We start from the raw sequence: 9,527 nt of genomic DNA on the forward strand, positions 1-9,527 counted from the left end.
TTTGACATAACTCGAGAACCACTAGTCCGATTTTGCTCAAACAAATTTACAAAAATTAAAAATTACAATTCCTTTAATCTGTTCATATAACGTTTTTCTATACAATCAGTTTTAAAAAAATTTAATATTTTAGGCAAAAAATATTTTTTTACCGGCAAAACTGTTGATTATATAGAAAAACGTTATATGAACAGATTAAAGGAATTGTAATTTTGAATTTTTTTAAATTGTTGTTTTCGCGCTGAAGACGGCGCACAGAGGATTACTTGCATAGTAAAACCGGTTAAAATTAATTGGTGCATTTTTCTGCTAAGTAATAAAAGAAAAAGCTCCGCATTGATTATTGCGAATGCTAAAGCGAATGCGAATGTTAAAATTAACGCAATATTCTTCAAAGTGGAAAATTTGAAAACTCTCTTTCAAGTAATGCATTCTTTGTTTTTAATAGTTAGCGAGCACAGAAAAAAGTTCAAAGATGTAAGAAAAGGTACAGTTATGAAGATATGGGAATAATTTTTGCTACAATTATCTGCAGTTGCTTATACATATTTATCATTATTTGCCCATGCTCTGACATTCCGTTGGAATTGGTAATTGCTGTTACCATTCCACTTTTTCTTTCAAATTAAAAATTGTTTGTGTATGTTTTTAAACCTTCATTGTATAACTTTTTATGTGTTATAGCGATTATTGCAATAAAAATTATATAATTGATATAAAGTCGATACATTAACGTTTATTTCGATTACATAACATAAAGCATTATACCACTTTTCGAGCTGGATTAAAATAAATTCCACCATGCCTAAGAATCTATGCAAAAGGTGGCCCAACTAACCCCAGAAGGTAAATAAGTTGTTTAACTCTAACAAATTATGAGTGCGGATGTTTTTTTTGTTGTATTATACTTTCTGAAGGTGTGCTATAGGTTCTTCAGCTCAAAAAGTAATTGGGATCATTAGTTATCGACTAACTAATTTTAGCTAGATAGCCATTAATTATTTATTAACATCAACAATTTTTTTTTGCAAAATTTTACATTAGTCGATTTAATGGTCTTTAACAATGGCATGTGCGAAATGTCAGCTCAATATTTGTGGTAAATAGACGATATTTTTGACGAAGATGTATTTCAGGTGCGCGACTTGGTAAAAATTGAAAGTCGCGTTGAGCAACCCCTAAACGACCACCGATTTCTCTAAAATTTTCAGCATCATGTTTTTTCTTGATGCTTTCAAAGATTCTGATGCATCGCACACAAATTTCGAAAAATCGTTTTTTTTTTTGAATCAGTCTAATGTACATACGTATGTTTGTATGCATGGATATATGTATGTAGTACAAACGAAGACAAATCTAATCAGCCAAAGCGAATTTATACAAGGCGGTGTTGGCAGAACAAAAACAAAAAATTACAATAAAGCTCACTATACAGTTCAATGTGAGCGTGGACCATTGTGTACAAATACAAGTGAGATATCTTAGCAATAGACGTCATCCTGGGCCACAGCTGCGATCATCTGTTTTTTAGAGTTGCTTATTTTGGTCAAAACTGTGCCTTTTTGACCTGAGTTGCATTAAATAGTTTTATAAAACTTAGTACTATTTGTTGTTCAAATGGTAACATACATGCCCAAAAACTTGGAAAATATTAGATAATTGATTTTAAAAAATGCTATTTGTAAAAATTCCTTTTGATTTCGGCTTTAGAAATATTCATATTATAAAAGTTATTCACATATGTTTTAAGATTTTAAAGTTTTTAAAAAGTACGGTAGAATGACACAAAGTGCTTGAATTTGTTTGCATCTTCGTCAGCTTGTTCGTTTGCAGACTGGAAAAATTGCGAACGGCTATCAAAATACTGATCCAAAATATACATCTTTCATTGGACACAAATTGGGTGTGCGCAGCAAAATTCAGCCCTAATGGCTAGTTAATTGCATCGTGCGGCGACAAGTTAAGAATTTGCGATACATCTTCAGGCGAATGTGTGCGAACGTTCAGCCGGGAAGAGGTATGGGACGACAGCTGGCATGGCATCCAGACGGTAATCTGGTGGCTTTAGCTTTAAGTTGTAACCGTGTTAAGATATTTGACATAGCCGAAGGCGAGCTAATACAGTTGTATCAAGTGTATTCGCCGCCGGAGAATGATGTTGCATTTCACCCAGGTGGAAATTTCTTGGAAACTGGCGGCGATGACGATACAATAACATTGCTTGATTTATTAGAAGGTCGACCAATTTATACACGGTAGTAGTGCACTTTAGCGGAACCAGGTCAAAATGGACGGGAAAATTATACACTAACTAGCCATACTGACAAAGTTTGCGCCGTCGCTTTCTCCACATGGTAGACATTTTGCTTCCGCGGGCGAGGATCGACAGGTAATTTTAGTCATGCAACAGCTCCACATAACTCCGCCATAGACACACCAGTTGCTGGAGTACCAAAAAGCTGTGATGACAGTATTTAAATTGATCAACGACAATCGGTGGCATATGGAATGCGTGATGGAAATTTTCTGGTGCTTGATAGCCAATATACTACAAGAGTGAAACGCTGAGACAGTAATTTTTCTTAAATTTCCAGATTTTATTGGCAGTTACATTAAGAAGCTAATAGAGGGCAGAGCTGTTGGTGAGGAAGGTGTCGAGTTACTGCAGTACTGCAACTGGGAAAATCCACATTTCGCACGTGCCCCACTCGTATGGAATAGTAGCTTATGTCAAAATGTGGTTTTAGTATAATGCGGCATTCGCAGCATACCCTCACTGGCACCGAGCCGTTGAAGAAATTTTGGCAAATGAACGTGCAAGAAATAGTTCCGATACTAGCAAGTCCATATTCTTGTTAAGGGTCATCGAAAAATTCCTTGTGTTGTAAATAATAAAGGGAGTGCCGGATTATACTAAAGCCAGCTTCCCGACATACTATTCCATACAAACACAGAAATATAAATGTATCTAAAACTGAATGACTCAAATCAAATTGGATTGCATTTGCATAATATACCTAATATTGGAATCTGTTTTGATCGCAAAAAATACAACTTGCAATCATTTAGATTATAGTTTTGAAAGAAATTGATTGCAATCGTAAATTGTGTAAAAATTGTTAATAGTAATCTGCCTTAAATTTATGTTCCCCATGTAACGGTTATAAAATACGTTAAATCCGCACTATCTGAATTAACAAAAACTATACATTGGAATATTTAAAATAAAACTATTCATATTTATTTTCTAATAATTGTTTTTAATTGAAAGTATTTAATACTAATATAATGTAGTAGTTAATGTTTAAAAATGAATTCGCAATATGTCAGCAGCTCAGGTTGATTTGAAGAAATCCGTTTAAATTTTTCGAATTACATACATCTACTTGAATATAGGTTAGGCAGGGTTGCATACAAATGGTAGTTCCGTAAATATTTAAAATATGTTAGTGCATTCAATATTTACATATGGGCCAATAAATAATAACAAATATAGCCGAAAAGCAAAGTTTCAATTAAAACGAGTTTTTACCCCCATAAAATTCCGATTAATTTTAAATATGAAAATAACAATATGTTTTCATGGAGAAGTAATTTTTTTCATATACCTTGCTTATACCTACACAAGAACCGCATTAGCAAAAAACCGATTGGACTCAACATATTTTTCTTTACAGCATTTATACCTCTTTCTTTATAGGGCACTCGATAAAGTCTTATTCATTAGTAAACAAAATCTGCTATTTTTAAACGAAATTTGTTTAATAAATAATTTGCGCGGTTGACCGAAATGGAAACAAACAATAATTGTAATTTATTATAACAATAATTCGAATTTAAAGAAAACCATGATACAAAAATAGGAAGGTAGAACCGCTGAGAGGAGTTTTTCAAATTCTTGACGTTTGCAAGCAATTTAATTTTGAAATTTTACAAACAAACTCACACACAAATTCTCATTTCCAATCTCAAACAACAACTTCGAACAATTCCTTTTTTTTACTCTCAGTTTTATATAATCTTAAAATGTTGGCAAACTTAAAAAAAAATCATGGCCGACGAATTGAGAGAACGGTTTTACCTTACTATGTTTTTATCATGAAGAAAACCAGCCTATTGTCACTTCACTTCAAATGAGTGATGCGTTTATACTTGTTTTCTAACTGATGTGAGAAACAAAAACCGAATTCAAAACAAATAGAAGTCAACACACTTTTCAATTTCAACGCGTTTATGCATCCGTTTTGAATTACAGCGGTCAAAGCGCCTTATATGTCGGTATAAACAAGGTAATAGAGCCTTTTGATTCTTAACAACATACATTAGACATTTTATTTAACTGTTGAAATGGTAACAATTACTATGCGCAAAAAGTTACTATACATTAAATTTGTTTTATAAAAATACATTGTTTTAATTTCACTTTAATTTAGACAGTGGAAATATTTTCATTTTAAAAATGTATCACATATTTTTGAAGATTTTCAAAGCTTTCAAAAAATACTGCAGAACACAACAATGAGCCTTAGGAATAATAAATAAGCAATTGCCTTTTCTTAAAATTTCAGACCTTTTATTCGATTTGTTCAATCAAATCTAAATAAAAGGTCTGAAATTTTAAGAAAAAGCAATCGCTTATTTTTGAATTATTTTAGATACTTATTTTCTGTCTCAAAATTGCTTCTCGGCCATGCGGTGGAGTAAATTAAAAAACGAAAAAAAAAATTATTTGAATAGAAATTTGTTTAAGAAACCGATTTAGTTAATAAAAAAGGAGATAGAATATTAATCATGACGATAATGCTTCATTAGACGCCAGGCCAATAACCTAATTCATCAAACAAACCTTCGTTTGCGGATGCGGAAAGCATCGTCCCAATTGTACGTTTGTCTCCAATTTTAATTAATAATTGAATAAATTTAATTAAGTTTATTTCTACTTTCCGAAAATTTCCAATGGTGCTGATTGCTGCAAGAATTATTTAGCGATTTGGAGCATAATCAACACAATATATGCACATATATATGTATTATTTCACAGATCTCAGGGTCAGCTTAGAAATACGTCACCAAAATTATACAAAATTTAAGTAGGAATTATTTTTATTTATAACGTAAAAGCGCTATCTGACCCAATCTGATAAGTATATTTCCCCTAAAGTTAACCCATTTTATTTACTTTGTCTCTCGTGAAAATATATATTTTATTTAAAATTTTCAGATATGTACATATATTTTAAATTTTTGCTTTTATTTTTGTCTCCTTTTAATATTTAATTAGATACGTTAAGATTAAAATAATCTTAAAACGAAACAGCACAGCAGCCGTTTTCTGTTCATCTTGAGCACACAAAACCATCTTTTGTTAAAATTTTGCGCTGCACAAAATCCTGGCTTTTATATCTTCCAACAAAATACCACTTCGCAACCCTGGATTTTCACGAAGCGTTTCATTCGGGTCGTAGCTTTGCAACTTCGGGCCATTCGGTGTTGTATGCCATATTGGCTGCCATGTTGTTCACACTGTCATCGCCATATTGAACACCCTGTCAACTATCTGTCAACCCTAAGATATCTCACTTGTATTCTTCCACAATGGCGTGGACATTAACTTTTTATTTTGACCAATATTTTTGTTGTTAACAAATATCAAAAGATAGAGAATTAAAATATCTATCAGAATTATAGATTTAAAAATAATTTAAAATGTATAATATGCGTATTTTACAAGCTCACACTCAACTGTGTGCGTACACAAAGCGACCCTGCAAAACATTTTTCGACTAATCTCTAATTCTCCGAGATTACTCTCAATCGGGTACAATTGGGCATCAATTAGTCGCAACTAGTCTCTAGTCTGGGTATTGTTGGAGATCGATTGGTTTTGTCCCATCCCTTACGGGTATAATTGGAGATCAATTAGTCGTCGACACGGGCACTATTAACGATTTAATGACGTACGCACTTAGTCAATGAAATTTCATATGCGACATCGGCACAGGGAGAGAGTTTTCGCTCAACAAAACTGAGAACCCCAGTTGATTCCATATAAAGAGATCAAAAGTGGTATTAGTCGCAAGTTACATTGCGATTGCTCCCTGAGTCATCCCGGATTATTTGCATTTTTTACAAGGGAGAATTACCACTAATGTATGTACATATAACAAACACATCAACACCACCTTGTATAAATTCGTCTTAGCTCCAGCAACACTACTCGTTGATAAATATCAAGGCGTATTCGTATAAGGTGGTTTTACCAGAGCAGCCGATTTCAAGGCGAATTTTACTGATTGTCAAAATAATGTGCTTGTTGTACATTGGCTCATGTTTGTCATTGTGCGTATAATTTGTTAGAGTAGTTTTTGTGCTCCCGCTGCTTAGGATGATAGCAAGCGAATTCATAAATTTTCGCCTAAGTGTCTTTTAAAGAAAGCCACAAACTCATGACATGATTTCGTGAACTGGCCTACGAGAGTAGGTGATTTTATGTTTTTATACGCTTGCTACCACATGAATATATGAAATCGTGATAAGAATATATGAATTCGCCTTGGATGATAGAATACAACGTTGCGAAGGCGATTAAGACGAAATACCGAACAAAGGTATTTGTCTTCTTGCAAATTAAATAAATGCATTTTGAAAACAAGAGTGCGTACGTTACTTAGTGCCTTGGTTATAATGCACGGAGCGAATGTTAACAGATCGCGGCGAATTCGTAAGGATTTATTGATTGCATTATAAGCATTTGCATTTATTAAACATACAATAGAAAATTAAGTGACAGTTCAATCCGTTCAGTTACTTCCATTATACTCCGGCCCTAATGACCTCATGGTTAATTTCTAACCTAAACTGCATATGTCACATATGCCGTACACATTGTTTACACGTAAAATTTCGTAAGTACCTGGTACCCATAACTTTTTTAAGAAGTTTCACTTCTTTCACGTGTACGGTGCTGCACACGCCTTTTTTGATGTCTATACATCTTCGGTTTCGATAGGAGTAAAATTTGCGAAGCTTTAACGCATAGCCCAGTAGAAAATTTCGAAGGGCTTAGCATGTGTATTGCAGCACCAAATTTTTATTTTCATTAGAAGCTATTGCAAATTGTTGCATACATTTAGGCATATGCAGAGTAAAAGGAAATGCAGAACTATTGATTATTACTTTCGATTCTGCAAATCCTGCCATGCCTTTGTACCTATAGTTGCGATCCCGAACGAGTCCGGACTGGTCAGAAACAGTCAGAATCAGTCAGATTTTACTGGAAATCGATCCCGTACTCGGTTCTCTGACTGATGAGAGGACAAAAAAGAGGGAGAAAGTAAGGACCTCTCTCTGTCAGAAGTTCCGAATTTTAGTCCGAAGATTTTTCGCTGGTAAATTCTGGTGAATTTGTCAAACGATCAGCTGTAGTGTGTTTGGCAACCAAACTGTAAACAAAAGAAAAGTGCACTCTGCTAATTCGTATTGAAAAGTATTTAATTACTTGTTTAAGTGGATTCTAATGAATTTGAAAGCATTTTTGGGTATTTACATGAGTTAGCTGAGTGTGCTTACACACAAAATAAGCAAAAATTTACAACCAAAATTTGGAGGTTATGTTGAAGTTGACAGAAGTTACCATTTTTTACTTGAAAGCGATCCCGTAGTTTTTAATGTTACTCTCTCGCTCTGAGTGAATTTTTATTTTTTGACAGTTTTACTAGTTTTAGTCCGAGGAATACGGGATTGCACCTTATATGTATACATACATATGTATGAACTAATTTTTTGCAACTGGTTTTGATATTCGTAGATGGTTTTAGGCATAGGTTTAGTAGCCTATTGATAAAACGAGAAATTTTTAAGCAAAAAACAAAACCGACTTAAATTTTCATAAAAAAAATTAAATATATATATATGATCCAATTATCGGATCTAAAGTAGATTAGTATGGGACCACCTCTGAGACACTACCTTTCCGATGCAAAAAGAATTATCAAAATCGGTTGACGTGGTCCAAACTTATGCGGTAACATACATAAAAAAAAATTTTCCGACGAACTGATAACCTCCTCCTATTTTGGAAGACGGTTAAAAACAAGGCGAAAATTTATAAAAATACTGAAATCATTGATATAACTGGTACCGTTGATAACTGATGAACATACATTAATATGTGTATAATATGCACTAGAGTGCCAGTTACTGTCGAAATTCGACAGTTTTTCTAGTTTTAGAAGCCTTGGAGAGGTTTTCTAACTTAACACGTGCAAAATTTATACGGTACAAATTAACCAGCCGGAAAATCTTCTGCTTTGGAACTAAAACGTAACTAAAATTTCTTTATCTGTAAAGGTCTTTGCAGGACTTCGGCAGGACTTGGAATTGACCCGATACATTCAAGTTTATCGATAAATTTCAATGATTTGATACATATCGATAGTTCGATGAATTTCAAGAACACTAAAATCCGATAACTCAACAAAATTCGTTAACTCGACCAACTTCGATAACTGTGAAGTTCGAGGGCTCGATAAATTTCGATAACTCAAAAATGTAAATTCTTTGGATACCTTTATAAATTTTTACTTTTGACAGCTCCACATTTTTCAAAAACTATCTAAGCATTTTGATAACTCGTTACACTCTGTTAACACGATAAAATTCGATAAGCAGTGATAAATCGATAAGCTTATATAACCTTGAAATTTCGATAAACCGATATATTTTGAAAATTCCAAATAATTCCAATCCGAAACAGCTTAAATGGAACAGGTTGCAAAACAACCATACACAATATGGAAATTTTTAAACGACGATTTTCAACCAATTTTGAAACTATAAAAACTCTCCTCATCTACAGAAAATTACCTTTCCAACGGTGTTTTTGGTTTTGAAATCGGTAACTTTACCTTGGTCTTCATCTTTGCTTTTATCTTTCACATCTTTGCTTATATCCTTTTCTTTTGCTATTCACGTAGATGAGACGAGGTGCGATGACGTGATAAGATGTGACGTGATTTTATGTGATGTGATAGGATGTCATGTCATTTGTTGTCACATCCTCTGATGTCATGTCATATGATGTCATACCATATGATGCATATCATGTGATGCCACGTCATGTCATACGATGTCATATCATGTGATGTCAAGTCATGTGATGTCATGCCATATAATGTGATGTCATATCATATAATGTCATGTCACGTGATATCGTGTGATGTGATATCATATTATGAGATGTAATATCATGTGGTGTCTCTTCATATCATGTGATAAAATGTGATGTGATGTCATGTAATGTGATCACATTCCATGTTCCGATTAGTATATCGATAAACCTGTTGATAACTGTGTCGATAAAAATACCGATAACAATATCCATAAACATACAGAAATATACAACGATTGTAAAATCGATTAATTCATCGATAAATATAACAATCAGCAGTATCGATTATTGTACATATCGTTAACAATATAAATGACTAAATCGATAACAAAATCAATTATTTAATCGATTATTATAC

The sequence above is a fragment of the Rhagoletis pomonella genome, unplaced genomic scaffold (assembly GCF_013731165.1).
Source record: "Rhagoletis pomonella isolate Grant_MI unplaced genomic scaffold, Rhpom_1.0 Rhpom_scaffold_00003, whole genome shotgun sequence".
Classification (NCBI taxonomy): Eukaryota; Metazoa; Arthropoda; class Insecta; order Diptera; family Tephritidae; genus Rhagoletis; species Rhagoletis pomonella.